The 21141-nt window shown below is 44.4% G+C and overlaps 1 long non-coding RNA gene across 3 annotated transcripts; it reads right to left on the reverse strand.

Annotated features, from left to right (window-relative positions):
- Window positions 1-410: 410 nt before the first annotated feature.
- Window positions 411-12904, reverse strand: LOC119287987. 3 transcript variants are annotated; one of them, XR_005141059.1, is made up of 10 exons: window positions 12737-12904; window positions 12022-12234; window positions 11833-11895; window positions 11175-11239; window positions 10809-11086; window positions 10579-10654; window positions 3025-5880; window positions 2809-2902; window positions 2311-2406; window positions 411-1789 (listed from the first exon to the last, which is right to left on the reverse strand). It is a non-coding gene; the product is annotated as an uncharacterized LOC119287987 (long non-coding RNA). The 3 variants fall into 3 exon arrangements; XR_005141058.1 differs by lacking the exons at window positions 11833-11895; window positions 12022-12234 and having other exon boundaries at window positions 11180-11239; XR_005141060.1 differs by lacking the exons at window positions 11833-11895; window positions 12022-12234.
- Between the last annotated feature and the right edge of the window lie 8237 nt (window positions 12905-21141).

The raw sequence follows: 21141 nt of genomic DNA on the forward strand, positions 1-21141 counted from the left end.
CCCGGATCACGGGGTACCAAACGAGCCCTAAGTATAACATTTTTTTTTTGGAAAAGGGGCGCAGCCCCGGCCTCTGCATCAGAAAGATGCATACGGCCACATTTATTAAAATAAAATAGGTCCAACAAAGGTCTGTAATTCCGTTACACAATAGTCCCCAAACGGCTCACAAAGAGCAGCAAAGTAAAAGCCACAGCCGGCATGCAAAATAAAGATAAGAAAACTAATTGCTTATCCTATTACATGACCGCCATCCAAACCGGCTGAAAATAGCCCGAGCTACCATCTCCCATCGGGCAGATCCAGTAACCAAATGCTCCCTGGCCTCCGTCTGAGTGAGTAGCGACCACATACGGATCAGCGTGGTAGCTCGCAAGATGACCTGCAAAAAATGAGTATATGTTGTTCTGTTAAAAACCATATCATTCCTACAGTTCCAGACTGCCCAGAGTAAGGCACATACTCCTACACGAATGTGTTTAGCCGTTTGGGCCTCTATCCTATCCAGCCACGTCCCAAATAACGTGTTGATATTATTCGGTGGAGTAATATCAAAAGCAATGTGAACAGTCCGCCAAAGAACCTTCGCCATAGGACAATCGAGGAAGAGGTGTTTGATATTCTCGTCTTGATCACAAAAGCTACATCTCTTAGAGCCGGTCCAATTGCGCTTTGTCAAATTATCCTTGGTTAAAATAACTTGTTTATGAACAAACCACATAAACACTTTTAACTCTCAGAGGGACCTTGTGGATTGGTAACCGCCCCTTACTAAGTATAACAAGTGATGAGCTTGCATCTAGGCTACCCAGAACTGAGCAAGGCAAGAATAAACAAGGAGCAATAATGCTTTCGGTAAGGTATAACGTTTTGGTTCATGCTCCATGGTATACCCGGCATACATATTTTAGTACCATCATCCACCAGTTCATAATTCTATCGGGAAAGCTGTTCAAACTCAACTTGCATTGCTAGCTACCTTAACTATTTCAGAGAAACTACCGCTTTCTTTCACAGAAATTGAACATCCACGACACTTACACAAGAACACTGATTCTAAAAAAGAAATGTCATCTCAGTGAAATTGGCGCTACAGTACACAGAAAAAAAAATATACTCACTGGTTTAAATTACTCACTCCATCTCATATATCAGTGATGTTTTTAACAAACTTCACTCAGTTTGCCAATATACTTCACTCAGTTCGCTCTTTGCTGCCAAGTATTCTATTGTCTTTAATTGATGGCCAGCACCTGAATCAGCAAATACAGAAACCGAGTACACACTCATATTCATATTGCTTTGTGAATGTCACCATGCTACTGAATTCTGGTGTTGTAATGCGATACAAACAGTTCGATATCCCAAATGGTGGTGCTTATTTTCATGACAATCTCCGCAACAGTCACGTTCTCATGCTCTCCAAGGAGTTTCAGAAAATTACTGGCAAAAAATTGACAAAAGACTTGGGACCATACAACATAAATCAATTTGGTCATTATCTATCATTTTTCAAACGTTCAAAGGCCACTCGGGCGAATTGCACAGAAAACAATTCATATAAATTGTCATGACGTAACTGAAGTGAAACTTTTCAAGAAAGAAGTGAAAGTGCAAGAACTGGAATAGCAATCAACCACTTTATTTTGAGATGTAAATAGCTGATTATGCTATGTAAAACCAGCATGCATTCACAAATGTTGTAAGTTAGAGAAGTTCTGATTCCTCAACAGCTGATGGCAACCTAATTGCCTTCATCTTTCTCCGGCAATGTAATTCATACATCAGACTGCAATATACATGTACATGTCCATCAAGCATTGAACAGTTGATAAGCACAAGATGATTAAGCAGACCGGCTCGTGTGAACTATATAATATCAGCAAAAGGTGCAGAAAGAACAAATTAAAGGATGAAATCTAAATCCTCTGTGTATCCTGTTGCTTGAAGCAAGACTACTCTTGGGCAAACGAAATTCCCTTCCCACCAAATCAAACCATTTAAAAAGGGCCTTAGATGCTAGCAGAAAGCTACCGGAATTCTAATTATATCTAAATGTACTCAACAACAGACCAAGATAAAAATAGAATGAAGGTGTAAGTGTACCAAATCCAAGAAATAATTAGGCTGCACTATATCTTTGCAGCTTCACGTATATTGCCTAGACCAAGAACTTCGTTTAATTCTAGTTAACTGACATGTGTACTGGATTCTGTTGATCATAGTTAATTAATTAGCTCATTTTAGTGAAGCACAAATAATGCACGCGCATCAGCCCATCAAAAATAGAAAAGCAATGTACGCACTAACCTGGCTGGTTGTACTCCTCCCCTGAAGTTTCAACATAGTAGTATAGCACAGTACTTAATTAAATTCTCTTCTTCTTCACTAACTGCAGCAAGCTGGCTGCAGAGAGAAAAGTAAAACAGACACTAAAATCTTATTTTGCAATATACGGTATGAAATAACAAAGCTCATGGAGATGTATATCTAGTAAAATAACAAAGAGGCAGACGGTAGTACGTGGGCGGGAAGAATTATGTAGCACATGACAGCTAAATCAGATAAGAAGAAACATGGATTATTGGCTTACCTATTTTGAATTTCTATCATCTCAAATCTGTAAAGAACACAATTTTTGAAGGGTGTAGCTAGGTCTCAGTCGACTGAGACTTAACCAAGTCTCAGTCAAGTGACATAGTATATAAGAAGAAAAAAGGAAAAACTGAAAAGAAAAGTTGTACGAATCTCAATGCAAGGTCAAAGGAATATAGCATCGGCTGAGAAATAACGAAGTCTCAGACTTACCAAACCTGATTTTTGAACTTCATGAGCCACCATTGTAACCAATGACCACATGAGTCCTGCCATAATGACATTAACAAAATTATGCCATCACCTGCTGCAACACATATATAGGGGAAAAGATATTCAGACTTGAACATGACTGAAAAACGGAGAGGGATTAGTTAAAATAGCAATCTACTCAAGTGGCTATTTTTGACATGGCCACAACATACTTACTGACAGTGCAGGTCGCACCCATGTGGAGGCCGATGAAGAGGGTGGAGTGGTTCTAGACACCGTAGCAGGCGAGCAAAAAACCGTTGTCGAAGTGGCAGTCAGTGAAGAAGACCCGCTGCATGGCTACCAGGCAAGCTCCCAGGCCGTCCTCCTCAATCTGCGTCTGCTTCCCTCCTTGCGATAGTGCATCTTCCTCACCGCCATTGAGGTGGTCGCTGCCATTGAGGCTGACTAGGAATAATTTTTCAAGCTCGCCATGGCACCTTGTTGTATCTCTAGCCGATTCAGATTAGGCATGTCGTATAGATAGAGAACCTTTAGCTTGGGAGACCACCCCGTGAGAAAATCCAACTGCTCTCCATTGTATGCTCTGGTGAAATATATACATGTCAAGTTTGACAACCAAGAAAGGGATGGCAGGGGGTCTTCTCTCAGCTGTGACCAATATAAAGACAGTTCATACAAGTTCTGCACCCCAACAGCTTGGAAGAGAGGAGACTCGTCCAACGCCCCTTCTGATAGTTGGCCTCTCAAAGTAAAGCTTTTACAGGCTTGGCAGGCAGACATTCAACTGGAGAACCTCATTCTCATTGCTTGCAATACACATCTAGGAAGGACAAATACTGCATCTGAACTAGAGACTCACTGATGCGTCCACAGAAAATTTCTTTCACATTACATAACCTCAAGCTTGTCATTTGTCTCACCTCACCTAAATGTCTAAAGAGACTCATCTTGTGCTTCCAATGCCTGCAGCGTCTCCAGCTTTGTTAGATTTCCAAGACCATTGGGGATACACATGCCACTGCTCCATTTTAACTCCCTCCCAGTTGAATCAATTTCTGTCTGAGCAAATAAGTGTCTAAGTTTCTTTAGTTTCACAATCCCACTAGGTAACTCATGTATATAAGATCCATGAAGGTCCAGTGTCAACAAACTTGACAGCTTCTCAACAGACTTCGGGAGCTTCTTCACTTTTGAATTACGCAAACCCAAATGGCGGAGATTAAAAAGATCTCCAATAGCATCTGGAATCTTCTCTATGGGTAGACCACTTAATTCTAGCAGTTTCATATATCTTGACTCATTACACAACACAGGCTGTACAGTGTATGATGACTTGCTATCACCCAGTGTAATAATAGTTCGAAGTTGGTGCATATTGGGAAATGGTTGTTGCATATCATCTTTTAGTTTGTGCAGTACCAACGACATCCATCCTTCTGATGAGGCCCTCTACATTTATTCTCATATGTAACACCAAAACAGTTCTGGCACAAATCAACTGCCAACTTATGTAAGATATCGTGCATTCTGAATTCCTTCATCCTACCAAAGTGGTTCCTTTTAGCAAGTTGTAGCATGTTTCTGTCTATCAACTCCTTCAGATAGCCTTCTGCCACTTCCTCTAGTGTGCTTTCACAACCCCTCGGCGATGCATAACCGCACAAGTTGTTTCCTCTTGAAAAGATAGTCTTCCGGAAATAAGCTGCAATATAAGAAACAACCTTTCAAGCGTGTTGGAAGGTATATGAAGCTCAGATACAAAACATTCCTTATGTCACTGAGACTTGAATTATTAATTAGCTCCCAACTCATGTGGACATTTATTCTTTTCCATTCTTCAACAGTTTTCTCACGCACACGCAAGAGGCTACCAACTAACACAATGACAAGAGGCAAGCCTTTGCACTTGCGAACTATTTCCTCAGACAAAGGCTTCAACTCCATCGGACATTCATGATTTGTATCTCTTGAGAAGGCTTTATTACAAAAGAGATCCCATGCCTTATCTGCTAGTAAAGCTTCCATTGTTAAGACATGCCCTTGAGAGGCATGTGCGGCAACACGGGCTTCTCTTGTTGTAATTATCAGTCTACTGCCCTTTTCATTATGAGTAAGCACTCTAGACAAGTCATCAAATGATTCTGGAGTCCAAACATCATACAATACAATCAAATACTTCTGTTGCCCCAGAAATCTCTTCAGTGTCTCTTCAAGGCATGTGATGTCCATAGCTGCAGCATAAGATAGACCACTGACTTTATCTTTCATAAGTTCCTTGATTATGTTCCTCAAGACATCTTCTCTAGAATAAGTTTGGGAGATAGAAACCCAGGCATGGCATTGGAATTTCTCCCTCTCCTTGTAGACATTTGCAGCCAAAGCTGTTTTACCAAGCCCTCCCATTCCAAGCAGCGCTATCACAGAGCATCCCAAATCATCATCTGCCAACTACTTCTCAAGTTTTCCTCTGTTTTCGTCAACCCCCACGAGATCTTCATCATCAAGGGAATGTGCCATGTTTGCCTGATCTTGGGCCCTCCTGACAATGTAGTTCGAGTTGTTAGTATCCCCGTTGTTTATCTGGGTAACCCAGCGGTTTTTTTTCTCTGACAGGTGTGTAAGGTCTTTCTCTATTTGCTTCACCTTGAAAGCTATCCGGTTCAAAGAAACAAGAGATCTTGGTTTGTGGAATCCTTTCTTCAGGTAAAAGCAACACCCAATATCATGCTCCTGACCAACTAGATACAAGTACTCATCGACCTTGTCCTCCATATCATGTGCTACCTTTCGCACCCCCTCCAACCAGCTCTAATATATTGCATTGTTGTGGTTCCGTATGTCCATTTGACAGAGAACATCATGCATTACACTAAGCTCCCTCACAAGACGATTCATACTGGCTTGTAGCTCTAATAGTTGTGCTGCGTGCTTGCTTGGTTTGCTACTCCATTTGCCAAGGCAATGCCGCTCTTCTTAATGGCCAGGAGAATCACAATCTCCACCATTACTTTCAGAAAATTATTGGGTGGTCACCTAGTTGTATACTTCTCAATATCAATAGAATGGACACTGGAAAATGAAATGAGTGATGAGTGATGTATTAGTTAAACCATCAGTGCATTCTGCTATTACCAAACTTCAAAACTCTCCAACCACAATGAAAAGGTTAAATAAGCAGGACATTTCCAAGAAATCCTCCCAAAATTTCATTAGTTGTTAACCTATCTAACTCTTACCCACAAAAAACCTATGTAACTCTAACCCACACAATCAAATAAAGATGTACTTAGAAAGGGCAGGTCCATGAGAAATTTAAAACACTTGGGACTGTACAATAGTCCACTGCAGCAAACTTAATGTTATTTACTGACCACCACAAGTGACATTCTACCAAATGACTGATCGTACATGCTCTTCCGTACAGGGGCAGCTCAGCTTAAAATGGCCCAAATGTTCAAATTTGAACCGAGCAAGTCAAAGAGGAAATAAATCTGATATACATGCTAGCTCGCCCGATATGAATATTCTACTTTTTGATAGCTGGTTAATGTGACTGTAACAGGTAACTTTCTCTATATCTATCTAATAATATCTCCAGATGTATGGAGCAAATAGCTACAGTTGTTTAATTAAATCAAACTGTTAGTCCATTGTGCTAGTAGCAAGCACTTGCCAAAACTCTTCAACTACAAGAGAAAAGTTGATTCAGAAGAATCTTTCAAAGTTATCCTCCTACAATATTATTTCTTACTGTTAATTTATCTAACTCTAACCCACATAATCAAACAAAACCGTTCTTACAACATGCACGTCTGAGAATTTTAAAACACTTGGCATTCTGCTATAGTCAATGGAAGAAACCTTCATGTTATTAGCTGACAAGAACGAGTGAACTTGACCAAATAACTGACAATGCATGCTCTGCTTCCCTAAGGGCATAGCAAGTTAAAATGCAGAGAATATTGAAATTTCAACCAACTAAGATAGTGCAAACCAATCAGGCCAGCTCACCAATGAGGCAATGACTATTGAATATTCTAATTTCAGAGAGTTGGGTAATGTGACAGCAGGCCAGCTCACCAATGAATATCGAATATTCTAATTTCAGAGAGTTGGCTAATGTGACAGTTCCATACTTTCCTCTACATATACCTAATAGCTAGAGTTGTTTATTGAGTTGCAAGAAAGAAAGATGTATCAAATCAAAAAAATGAATAAGAAAGAAATGCTATAATGTCATAGGAGTCATTAACGAAAGCGATTTTAGTAAAAGGTACTTTAGGAAATCCTCACACAACAATAATGTATCCAGAATCTGCTGCTGATGTGCTGTTAAGCCTCAGAAAATGCTCATTATTTTTGGGAAATAAATGTTCGGAAGCTGAAGGAGCAGCTGTGGCGTCTACTTCAATAGTGGAAACAGTGGGCTTCAAAGAAAGTATCTTGGACTTCCGGTTCAGGAGGGTCGTGTTAAGGCTGGAAAATTCCGGTTGGTGAAGGAGAGAATCAGTAAGTGTTTTTAAGACTAATCCGAATAGTAATTATCTATGGGTGGGAAAGAGGTGTTGAGAAGTGTGTAGTCCAGGTCATAACGACTTACACCATGAGCGTATTCAAATTTTTAGCTGGATTGTTTTGGTGGGGTGAGGAAGGAGATAAGCGCCGTACTCACTGGCTAAGGTGAGAGAAGCGGATCAGGAAATAAGAATCACTGTGGAACTGGGTTCAGAAAACTATGCCTTTTTAACCAGGTTTTACTTGCGAGAATAACCCTGTCTGCTTGGAATTCGGACTAGTCTTAAGCTTTGCTCTAGCCTACAACATGATTGTAGCTAACACCCTCTTTAGAAAGAGAGAATCACATCTAGTGACTTTTAGTAGTGGCCAACACTCTAGCCAGATTGATTTCATCCTCTCGAGAAGAGAAGATAGGCGTGCGTGCCTAGACTGTAAGGTGATACCTAGGGAGAGTGTTGTACCCATCATAAGCTGGTGGTTGCTGACTTCCGCTTTCGGATTCGTGTCCAGCGGGATAAGCGTGCCAAGGTCGCTAGAACGAAGTGGTGGAAGCTCAAGGGGGAGGTAGCTCAGGTGTTCAAGAGAGGGTAATTAAGGAGGGCCCTTGGGAGGAAGGAGGGGATGCGGACAATGTGTGGATGAAGATGGCGACTTGCATTCGTAAGGTGGCCTCGGAGGAGTTTGGAGTGTCCAGGGGAAGGAGAAGCGAAGATAAGGATACCTGGTGGTGGAATGATGATGTCCAGAAGGCGATTAAAGAGAAGAAAGATTGCTTCAGACGCCTATACCTGGATAGGAGTGCAAACAACATAGAGAAGTACAAGATGGCGAAGAAGGCCGCAAAGCGAGCTATTGGTGAAGCAAGGGGTCGGGCATATGAGGACCTCTACCAACGGTTAGGCACGAAGGAAGGTGAAAGGGACATCTATAAGATGGCTAAGATCCGGGAGAGGAAGACGAGGGATATTGGCCAAGTCAAATGCATCAAGGACGGAGCAGGCCAACTCTTGGTGAAGGACGAAGAGATTAAGCATAGATGGCGGGAGTACTTCGACAAGCTGTTCAATGGGGAGAATGAGAGTTCTACCATTGAACTGGACGACTCCTTTGATGAGACCAGCATGCATTTTGTGCGGCGCATCCAGGAGTCTGAGGTGAAGGAGGCTTTAAAAAGGATGAAAGGAGGCAAGGCGATGGGCCCTGATTGTATCCCCATTGAGGTGTGGAAAGGTCTCGGGGACATAGCGATAGTATGGCTAACCAAGCTTTTCAACCTCATTTTTCGGGCAAACAAGATGCCAGAAGAATGGAGACGGAGTATATTAGTACCAATCTTCAAGAACAAGGGGGATGTTCAGAGTTGTACTAATTACCGTGGAATTAAGCTAATGAGCCATACAATGAAGCTATGGGAGAGAGTCATTGAGCACCGCTTAAGAAGAATGACAAGCGTGACCAAAAATCAGTTTGGTTTCATGCCTGGGAGGTCGACCATGGAAGCCATTTTCTTGGTACGACAACTTATGGAGAGATATAGGGAGCATAAGAAGGACTTGCATATGGTGTTCATTGACTTGGAGAAGGCCTATGATAAGATACCGCGGAATGTCATGTGGTGGGCCTTGGAGAAACACAAAGTCCCAGCAAAGTACATTACCCTCATCAAGGACATGTACAATAATGTTGTGACAAGTGTTCTAACAAGTGATGTCGACACCGATGACTTCCCGATTAAGATAGGACTGCATCAGGGGTCAGCTTTGAGCCCTTATCTTTTTGCATTGGTGATGGATGAGGTCACAAGGGGTATACAAGGAGATATCCCATGGTGTATGCTCTTTGCGGATGATGTGGTGCTAGTTGACGATAGTCGGACGGGGGTAAATAGGAAGTTAGAGTTATGGAGACAAACCTTGGAATCGAAAGGGTTTAGGCTTAGTAGAACTAAAACCGAGTACATGATGTGCGGTTTCAGTACTACTAGGTGTGAGGAGGAGGTTAGCCTTGATGGCCAGGTGGTACCTCGGAAGGACACCTTTCGGTATTTGGGGTCAATGTTGCAGGAGGATGGGGGTATTGATGAAGATGTGAACCATCGAATCAAAGCCGGATAGATGAAGTGGCGCCAAGCTTCTGGCATTCTCTGTGACAAGAGAGTGCCACAAAAGCTAAAAGGCAAGTTCTACAGGACGGCGGTTCGACCCGCAATGTTGTATGGCGCGGAGTGTTGGCCGACTGAAAGGCGACATGTTCAACAGTTAGGTGTGGCGGAGATGCGTATGTTGAGATGGATGTGTGGCCACACGAGGAAGGATCGAGTCCGGAATGATGATATACGAGATAGAGTTGGGGTAGCACCAATTGAGGAGAAGCTTGTCCAACATCGTTTGAGATGGTTTGGGCATATTCAGCGCAGGCCTCCAGAAGCTCCAGTGCATAGCGGACGGCTAAAGCGTGCGGAGAATGTCAAGAGAGGGCGGGGTCGACCGAATTTGACATGGGAGGAGTCCGTTAAGAGAGACCTAAAGGATTGGAGTATCGACAAAGAGCTAGCTATGGACAGGGGTGGTGGAAGCTTGCTATCCATGTGCCAGAGCCATGAGTTGGTTGCGAGATCTTATGGGTTTCACCTCTAGCCTACCCCAACTTGCTTGGGACTAAAGGCTTTGTTGTTGTTGTTGTTGAATGCATAAGTGCAGAGGACGAAAAGGCTCTGACTAGTCTAGAAGAGGTGCATAAGATGTAATCTATAATACCCCTGTGGTTGTGCAGAGCAACTGAAGTCCAGTAGTCAACGCGTTGGTGTACCAAGAGAAAATTTTCTATGATCGGCTTCATTATAAAGGAAAACAAGCTGTTAATTCCCTACAAGAGTTGCCCCAATTCAGATTTGAGAAGATTCATCGCCAAGCAAACGGAGCAGCGCGCGAGCTAGGACAGTATGGTAGGAAGGTGTTATTTGGTGGTGTATTGCAGGGCTTGGTTCCAATCTGTGTGATTGTAATATCCAAACTATACTTCCTAATTAACACACAACAGCAGGTTCACAGAAAAACAAGAATGTTGATTTTGCAAGGCTAGAAATCCCAACATTATGGTAACTACAATGCAAGAGCATCTGTCCATAATGTGGTAACTGCTAAGTATGTCACCCGTAATGAGCACTATGAACAACTATAATACAGATTAATTCCAGATTATTTGTGAATCCAAGGGAAATGATGGACGGTAACTAAAACCTGAACATACCTTCCCGCTCGCCAGACCTTGGCGTCGTCATAAATTAAGAAGCTCGTCCTTCCAAGAGAAACCTTTGTCGTGCTTACTGATGCCGGAATAAATGACAATGCATTAGTCACAAAGTATACTAGGCTTGCCAACTTCAGAAGTTACAGCGGGTATGTTTTTTGTTTGCACCAAGGGAGATATTGTTCTTAATACAACCTAAGACAGCGAGAAAATTAGGAAGGATGACAGACCTGCCTCGAAATGGCTTAGATTTGATCCATGCTGGCGACCTCCTTGTGCATTTGCGAGTCTGAAACCATCAGAATAATCTCATGGATCCTCACAAAAAGACCAGACCTAATGACTTGGGGCTGTTGAGGTTGTCATTGAAGCTTAACCATGGAGATCCTGAACCATCATGGAGTCATGGGTGTGGCTGAGAGTGTGCTAGGCTTGTTGTTGATGACAAGTAGCTGCCTTCGATCTACAACTTGAGGTACCCATCAGATCTAAAGAACAGCCACCATACCTGGCTTGTAATGGCAAAGGAAAACTGATGATTATTGCATGCATAGACCTAGCTACCCAGGAGGAAAACCAAATTAAGGGAAACGAACCTGACCTGTAATCGATGTAGATCTGGACCTTTGGTGACCTCCTCCTTGTTGGCTTGCTTCAGGATCTGAAATCACCAAAGCAATTCATGGCTTGGTGAGAGCAGAGAATGCAAGCTAGCCCTGTTGAAGCCATCTCAATTCTCAAGAGGGGAGGCAGCCAACTGAAGCAATGCCTTCAAGCCTTCAACAACCTACCTACCCATGTGCAACCAAGCAGAGTTCTGCCCGGAGCAGAGCCATAAAACCGTTGGACATACCAAGGTTCTGCCTGCTTGCTTCAGAGTCCATATTGTGTCTCTCCTTTTGTTTTGTTTTATTTTTAACAAGGTATTCTCTAGGAGAAAATTTAGTAATTCTGAAGGTTTGGAAATGACATGGATGGCAGCATGTTTAGAAGTTAAGCACATGCACATACAGTTTGTGAAACACCCACCTTTAAGTAATAATAATAAGGATATATTCAGATATGCCTGAGCAGTACAGTAGCTAACCCACTAGCAGCAGACTAAGCTATATATATGCTCGCAGAGATTAAAAGGAATGCTTTGACAGAGCAGGCATTAATCCAAAGGAAGAGCTATATTCTTGTCCACCACTCTGTACATGAACTCTTTTTTTTTTTTGAAACGTCACCGGGGGGCAGAGGAAGACTGCCCACCTGATACATGAACTCTTTGGTCTATTTCGCTGTCTCTTTTTGATCATTCCAGCAGCCAAGCACCTGCCATAGCAAGAGTATGGTGGAAATCTCAGTTTAGTATGGACTCAGACTTTTGGGCACTTCAGGATATGAGATGATCAAAATAGTTTAATGTCTTGGAGAGAAAGCTAGGAACCGATACGGCACCAATATACTTCACACAAGGTCAAGGGTAACGTCAGTGAGACGAACTCCGGCTGCTTGGCAGCGGCATGGTTCCAGTCCCCTACAGCAGCTTGAGGCAAGCAACAGCCATAATACAAAGCTCTTTCTTCAGCAAACGGAGCCACATCATTTGTCTCGGTGATGATGGCGTCAAACCCTGCCATTTGTGTAGGTGCAGGCTCAACATCAGGCTTCCTATTATGCAACCAATAATGAGAAACCCTTTCCAGGCTATCGGTTATAGTTCAGTCAAAGATCTATCTATGAGCCCAACATGAGTTGACTAACGAGACCGAAAACGAGAAATGATGAACACTTTCAGGTCCATCAAAGAAAATAAAAGACAAGGATACAGCGGACTACTCGTGTTGAAATTATCCTCTGTCAGAGGTCAGTTATTGACAAGAAGCGGCAGGAAAACATGTATCCAGGCAATCCAAATGTGTCAGAGGTACATCTGGAATGTGTGATACTCCCTCTGTAGGCAATGTCACGAGTTCCTAACCCCAAAAGCAACCACGCACATTTCGTCAGTGGAACCAGCATCAAATCAGAAGACTCTGGCAATTATTTGGGGATCTTAATCAACGTAGAGCTCACGGGTGAAGAAACTCGGTTCAGATTTACTCAGTGCAAATTCTCGATCAGATTAGTTGTGGCCCATGGATTATAAAAGGATAAATCATGGCTGGCTTACCTCGTCATCGCCGCCGGGCGCCGGGCCGGAGGTTCCACTTCGCGGCGGCCGCGGCGAACGAGGTGGGGGCTTGGCCGGGCAGGGCGGTACAGCCGGTGGGAGCGGGTGGGTGCTCGGCCGGAGGCGAAGCATCGTCTCCTATCCCCTAACCCTCGCCGGCGGCCAAGCCGTCTGCCTCGCTCCTCCCTCTCCGTCGATCCGCTCTCCGGCCCAGTTGGTGTGCCTCAGTGCCTGGGCCAAGCCCAGTTGGTACCATTTTTGATGCTGTCCGATCGTTAACCTTGGGCCAAATGGTTACCCCTTGGGTGTTGGGCACTACTTCTGAATTTGTTTTTTTTACGTATTTTCGGGTTTTAGATGATTTTTTTGTCTTTCCAGTTTTTGTCTAGTTATCCCTACATTTTGAAATAGTTTTTATTGGCAAAGCATGTATCAGTTTTTGGAGATTCATGCATATGGTAGTGTGATGCTCTTCATACAGGCAACAAGCTCAGTTTCCAGAGGCTATTACATGCGTGCATGTATCAGCAAGAAGAGAACACAAGAATAAGATGGCCCTTTTCGTCACACAGAACTATGCCAGTTCCCACGGTTCCAGCCTCCTCATCAAACGCAGCTTCTTCTACACCTTCTTCCGAGCATTGTAATTATGTCGTTCTTCATCATAGAGCACGGATCCACGGATCCATGTCGCTTAACATGATAGCTAAAGTTGCATTGCTCATGGTTCCGATCCCGCACAAGTGAGCGCTCGCGTACATGGGCCTGGACCAACGAGCGATAAGAGAGCAAGCGTCCCTCAACGGACGATAAGCGGGAGCAGTTTCCTTTTCATTTTTTTCACTATGTTTTCTATTTTAAAATTTTATGTGTATTCAAAATAATAATTCAAACACATGTATTTGAAATGTTTGTATACAAAAATGAACATGTGTATGAATAAGTACACATAAAAATAGTTATTTAAAAAAAGCATGTATTTGAAAAATGTTAAATGTGTATAAGAATAATGTTTTATATGTATATGAAAAATGTACAATGTCCTTTTTATGTGAATAAAAATTTACAATGTCTATTGGAAAAAAACTAAATACCAAAAAAAATGAATTTCAACAAAATTTTAACCATATTTTCTGAAAAATGTTAAACATGTAGAAAAATAATGTTCCATATGTATATAATTTTTTTTTATGAAATGATGTAGACATCAACACATGTATTCGAAATAATGTTAGTTATGTATCTGAGAAATTTCTACCGTGCATCAAAACAATGTTTCAGGTGTATACTAAAAATGTACAATGTGTATGGAAAAAGTACTCATCAAATATAGTTATTGAAAAACAAATCATGTATCTGCAACATGTTAAATGTGTATAAAGTTAATATTTTAGACATATATGAAAAATATACATTGTCTATTGAAAAATTAAACATCAAATAATCTGTTTGAAAAAATGTGAATCATGTATTTAAAAAATGTTAAATTCTAGAGAATAAAAGTTTTAGATTTATAAGAAAAAAATACAATGTGTGTGAAAAAGAAGTGGACATCAAAACATTCATTTAAAGAAGCTCCGGATTCTTTTCCAGCGAGGCGATTTTCTCTATTGTTGGTGAAGGATCTCGGAACTAGTCTGTTCAAGCGGGTATGTCGTGGCGGCGGCGGCATCCCTGGGGTGGACATGTGTCTTCGGGCTCCGCCATTGCGATGGCATCTACGATGTCGGCGCAAAGCTTGGGAGGTAGTCGAGGAGCGATGCAGATTGTGGTCTACATCGACGACATCTGAAAGACGAAACGTGTGCTGGACTCGTGGTTCGTGATGTCAGGTATGGTTTCCTCCTTCGACGTCTTTGTCATGTGGGGGTGCCAGATCTGGAGTTCGATGGCGTGTCCGGGGTGTTGCCCCAGTCTGATTTGTTCAGTGGTAATGGTTTCATCTTTGGCGAGCCACCTTGGAGGTCCGCAAAGCTGCATATCAGCGATGGCGCCGCGTTGAGTTCGGATGAGAAGGTGATCCATCATTTTTTTTCTTTCGGGGGCTGCTATAGTGGTGCTGGAGGCAGGTGATGGGTGTCGTTCTTTTTGTGACTTGTACTTTAATCTTAATGATATGAATGCGACACATATTACCATGAAAAAAACATTCATTTAAGAAAAAAATGTACAACGTGTAGTTGAAAAACATCTAACATGCAATAAAGTAATGTCTCAAACTTATACAAAACTGTACAATGTGGATGAAAAAAATACACATCAAAAATAGTTATTTGAAAAAAATATCATGTTTTCCAAAAAATGTTAAATGTGTTTATCAATAAGGTTTCAGATGTATATGAAAAATGTACAATGTCTATTGAAAAACTAGATATCAAAAAATGTATTTTAAAAATATGTTAATCATGTATCTAAAAAATGCTAAACATGTATAAAATTAATGTTTCAGATGTATACGTAAAATATATTGTGTGTATGAAAAAACAGTAGACATCAAAATATGCATTTAAGAAGAAAAAAATGTACATCATGTAGTTGATAAATTTCTAACGTGCATGAAAAATAATGTTTCATTGTATACGAAAAATGTACAATGTGTATGAGAAAAGTAAACATAAAAAATAATTACTTGAAAAAATCATGTATTTGAAATAATTATTAAATGTGCATACAAATAATGTTTTAGATGTATATGAAAAATGTACAATGTCTACTGGAAAAAAGTAGACACAAGTAATGATTTTGGAAAAGAAATTTAAGCATGTGTTTGAAAAATGTTAAACATGTATAATAATATATTTTTTACAGGAAAAATAATGTTTTAGATGTATACGAAAAATATCTGACTCGCCCGGTTGACAAAACCCCTGTAAAGAGTTGTTCAGACATGGATCAAACTGTTTGGTGCTTCGCAGTTTCGTTCTTATCTTACTCTCAAGTTGGAATTAATAATTTCTGTAAGCATAGTTAGGCCTAGATCCGTCTCGACCGTTGGATGAAAGGGTAAGAATTCACAACGTGACTCAACATACAAGTTCAATCTTTATGTCCCTGTGTAAGACTTTGAACTTTTAGAAGTCATGTTCCGTCTTTCTCTGATCCGGCCCGGGGACATGTCTTTTAGATTCAACTTATTTTAGATGTTCAATTTACACCATGGCTAATATAGCTTGTGAAATTAGCAGACTTTTAATTTGGAAAAGGATAAGCAACGCTACTCGTGGGCTGTAGCAAAAACTCACAAATTATTAAGTATAATCTACCGCTTGTAAATGCTAGGGTGGACATGGTTCCTAATGCACTTGAATGGGACAGTAAAATTTTAAAAAAAGGCAAAAATATTTAAAAATCCTGAATTTTGTTCTGTAAAATCCACTTTAGAAGGCCAATGTGGAAGCTGACGTTGGTTGCCATGCCACAAAATAATGGAAGAAATAAATCTCATATATAAAAATAGAAGTTTTGTTAAATTCTTGAAACTAAAATCCTACCAACATAATCACGAATATTATTCTGGAGATTTGATGGAGGAGGCGCAATTCAAACGAAATTCATCTAGAATCCAAATCCAGTTGAGACACTGAAAATATTGCACAATTTTATAGTTTTTATAAAATTAGTGTCAAGTCACGGTAATGTCTTGAAGTCGAGTCTGAAGATAAAGGAAAAATGCCAAATATGGTCAACCGAGACGCGTCTTGCAACTCGATCTCCCTAAATTCTTGACGGAGCACCACAAATCTCCATGTCCGTGCAGTCAAAATTGTTACCAATGGTCCCATGCCAACCTATGTATTTTTGTGGCAGACACCATTCTAACCAAGACGATTGCAATCTTCAACACCATACAAAATTTGTGGAGGTGGCCGGCGTCTAGGTTTTCTGCGGGTCCGCCGCTGGCCGCCTCCTTGGCGGCGGAGTGGCGGCCGGCGTCCTTGCTGTCCCAGATCGGCGCCTTGGTGCGTCGGTGCTGGTCTCTCTTGTTAGACGAATAAGCCGCGGCGGCCTGGGCGTGTCGTGCGTGTGTGTGATCGCATGTGTGTGTGCGCGTGTGATCGGGTTGGTTCAGCGGATGCGCGGAGGTGTGGCCGCGCCGGGCGCTGGACCCAGTCACGCGAGGTGGCGTGCGTGCGCTGCGGGCGTGGGAGCTGGGAGCGCGGGGCGTGCGCGAGGTGGGCAACTGGGCTGCTGCGGGAGCGGGAGTGGCCGTTGGCGCATGCATGTATAAGTCCCATCGTCCGTGTTGTAGTCCGTGGTTGAGTACGTGCTCAAGCAAAAGAGACGCCGTACGTGCAGCGGGTGGAGTTTTTTTTTGCATCGAATTGAGGACTTTATTCAGAATAACAAAAGTCGGTTACAATCTGCCCGTAGGAAATTTGGGCTAACATCTAGCCAGCTGCCCATCCCATCAAGCGTACAGACACGCTGAGCACAGAGATGGGCCGGCACATTCAAGTCCCTACCGACATGTCAAACCGAAAAAGAAATAAAGTATGGTACAATGTCCAATAATTCTCTAAAGATAGGCGAAGCAATAGATCTTGAATTGCCTCGCGAGTTCCAGAGATCAACCAAGTGAAGACAGTCAACCTCCATTATCACATATGAGTAACCTCGGAGCTGAGCAAAAATTACCCCCTCCCTGAAAGCCAAAAGCTCGGCAATGAAAGGGTCCGAGACCCCCGGCAGAGACTTGCACCAAGCTCCTTGGAAAGCCAGATGGGAGCATGCAACTCCCCCCGCCCCTCCGTTGGCCCGGTCGTCGAACACTGATCCGTCAGTGTTAATGGTGATCCATCCCGCTTCGGGGGGGGGGGGGGGGGGGGCGCCAGCACTGGCCAGCCATCCTAGCCTGTCGGCGTGGTATGTCAAGAATAGCCAGTGTCTCGTGCACCCACTTCATGGCCATTGTGGCCATCGGCGGGTGGAGTTCGGGCTCCTAGAAAAACACTTGTGTCTGGTGTGCTTCTTCTTCCTTCTCCTCCTTCGTTGTGTCAGAGAGCGAGCGAGAGAGAGGTGCAGAGAGAGAGGAAGGGGAAGCCCGCGGCAACAACAATTGGTACACAGAGCTTCGGTTCGGGCGATCACCGGCGACCATGGCCCTCGTCCCACACGGCGGCGGCGCGGGCGGATCAGCGTCGATGGCGATGCCGATGCTCACGCTGGACAACTACACGGTGTGGGCGATCAAGGCGCAGGTGATCCTCAATGTCCACACTGTGTGGGAGGCGGTGGTGCCAGGCGATGCGGCGGTGAACGCGCAGAAGGACAAGACAACGCATGCGTTGCTGCTCGGAGCGCTGCCGGAGGACGTGTTGCTCCAGGTGTCGACGAAGCTCACTGCCAGGGAGGTATGGGACTCCCTAAAGGTGAGGTTCGTCGACGCCGATCGGGTGCGCGCGGCGAGGCTGGCGATGCTGCGCGGTGAGTTCGACCGCCTGAAGATGGCGGACGGCGAGGAGCTCGACGTGTATGGCGGGAGGCTCGCGGCGATGGCGGCGAGGTACGCCAACCTCGGGGAGACGCTGGGCGACGCGGCGCTCATCAAGAAGCTGCTGGATACGGTGCCGGATCGGCTCTTCCCTGTCGTCGCCGGCATCGAGCAATTCCACGACATGATGACGATGGCGTTCGATGAGGCGCTCGAGCGGCTGTGCGCGTTTGATGAGCGGGTTCGGCGCCATGGACAAGACGGCGGCGAGCGTGGCGGCGATCAGTTGACGCTCACCATGGCGCAGTGGCGGGCGCGGGAGCGGCAACAGGGATGAGCGCGCGACGACGACGACGGGCGGAGCGTGGCGTTGGGCTTCGGCGGCAACCGGCGCGGACGCTGCTACAAGTGCGGCGAGCGCGGCCACTTCAAGCGGGACTGCCCGCTGCTGCGCAAGGCACCGGCGGCGGAGCGCGCGCTAATGGCGGACGCCAGCGTTGAAGACGGCAAACTCCTATGAGCCACGACTTAGGGGGTGAATGTTAGACGAATAAGCCACGGCGGCCTGGGCGCGTCATGCGTGTGTGTGTGCGCGTGTGATCGGGTTGGTTCAACGGATGCGCGGAGGTGTGGCCGCGCCGGGCGCTGGACCCAGTCACGCGAGGTGGCGTGCGTGAGCTGCGGGGCGTGGGAGCTGGGAGCGCGGGGCGTGCGCGAGGTGGGCAGCTGGGCTGCTGCGGGAGCGGGAGTGGCCGTTGGCGCATGCATGTATAAGTCCCATCGTCCGTGTTGTAGTCCGTGGTTGAGTACGTGCTCAAGCAAAAGAGACGCCGTACGTGCGGCGGGTGGAGTTCGGGCTCCAAGAAGAACACTTGTGTCTGGTGTGCTTCTTCTTCCTTCTCCTCCTTCTTCGTTGTGTCAGAGAGCGAGCGAGAGGGAGGTGCAGAGAGAGAGGAAGGGGAAGCCCGCGGCAACAACATCTCTCTCCCCAAGATGAGCTACATGGCCGATGAGGTTAACCTGGTTTCTCTTTCAGATTGCCTAGATCGGATCAGCAGCTTCTTCATGGGATTTTGAGGTTTGCGAGACTGTGATCTTAGTTCGCTTTAGAGCGGGCTCCGTCCCCATATTCATCGTCCCCTAGCAGTAAAAGCTAGGGTTTTCTGTCCTCCGGCGGCGTTGCCGATCGAGAGTTTCTTTTCGTCGTCATGAATATTTTAGCATGGAACTGTAACGGGCTCGGGAATGCCCCGGCAGTTAGAGCTTTGTTGGATGTCCAACGGAGATGTGATCCTGAGGTGTTGTTTTGGTCGGAGACACACCTAGACAGCTACCCGGCAGAGAGCTTAAGAAGGAGACTGAACATGGACCAAAAATTCGTTTGCCCTAGCAACGGAAGGAGAGGAGGTTTGATCATGCTCTGGAGGAATACGGTTAATGTGCAGAGGCTCGAACTGGATCCAATGTTTATAGATGTGCAAATAAATGACAGCAGTAATACATCTTGGCACCTGATAGGGATGTATGGAGAGTTCAGATGGGAGAACAAGTTCATGACTTGGGATCGCATGCGGCGACTCCACCAAAACCATCAACTCGCATGGTTACTTATCGGCGATCTCAACGAGATTCAGTTTTTGCATGAGAAGGAAGGAGGCAACCCTCGTCCACAACAATACATGCATGCTTTTCAGAACGCAATTGATGACTGTGACTTAAGGGACTTGGAATTTATTGGAGACAAATTCACTTGGCAGCGTGGGAGGATCAGAGAAAGACTTGACCGTGGTCTGGTCAATACCGCATGGGCCGATTTGTTTCCGCAAGCTGCGCTAGAGAACTTGGAATATAATCATTCGGATCATCGCCCTCTACTAGTTAATACAGATTTTTATGGTGACCCAATGGATGGGGGACACAACGTACCACCTAGGAGGTTGAGGCGCGCTGGTTAAGAGAGAAAGACTTCGACCAAACGGTGCAATCAGCATGGGCTAAGGTTGGGGCTGACCCAACTGTCAATAATATTTACGAAAAGCTTCATAGAATGCATGGCCAATTTCATGACTGGGACCAACGAGTCCTCAAGAAACCGAAGAAGCGGTTGTGGAAGGCACAAAAAGATCTTGAGAAGATCATGTCAGGACAAATGAATGCTGATTATGAGGAGAAGAAGAAAGAGTTGGCTGAATTGGTCGAATATCTGTTGGAACTAGAGGAAATACAGTATTTGCAACGATCCCATGAGACTTGGCTGAAGAGCGGCGACCGCAATACAGCGTTTTTTCAAGCCTTTGCTTCGGCCAGGAGGAAATAATTTCATCAAAAAATTAAAGGATGATGGAAACTGGATAGAAGGAATGTCTAATCTCAATCCCCATATCCAGAACTACTTTATTAATTTATTCACATCTGAGGTGCAACAAACAAGTCCATCCATCCTAGAAAAGATAATGCCGAAGGTGACTGAGCGGATGAACGAGATGTTGATGGCACCATATACAATGGAGGATGTGCGCAAAGCAGTTTTTAGCATTGGACCAGGTCCAGATGGATTGCATGCTACTCTTCTTCAAGAAATATTGGCACATTTTGGATGAGGAAATTACTAATGAAGTGTTACTGGCCATTAACTCAAGACAAATTCGGGCGGAGTGGAATGATACGTCTATAGTCATGATCCCCAAGGTTGAAAACTCTGAACTGGTAACACAATTCAGACCTACACTAGTAGAAAACAAGGCTTTGGTTCGGGCCTGGCCAGCCCATTAGTCCCGGTTCTTTACGAACTGGGACCCATGGGGGGCATTAGATCTGGTTCATGAGCCCAGGGGGCCGGCCGGGGCCTCGTGGGCATTGGTCCCGGTTCGTCTGGAACCATTTGTTCCGGTTATAGGCACGAACCGGGACCAATGGGCCGCGCTCCTGGCCCACATCCATTGGTACCGGTTCGTGCCTTGAACCGGTATAGAAG

This window comes from Triticum dicoccoides, chromosome 4A (assembly GCF_002162155.2).
Source record: "Triticum dicoccoides isolate Atlit2015 ecotype Zavitan chromosome 4A, WEW_v2.0, whole genome shotgun sequence".
In the NCBI taxonomy this organism is placed as follows: Eukaryota; Viridiplantae; Streptophyta; class Magnoliopsida; order Poales; family Poaceae; genus Triticum; species Triticum dicoccoides.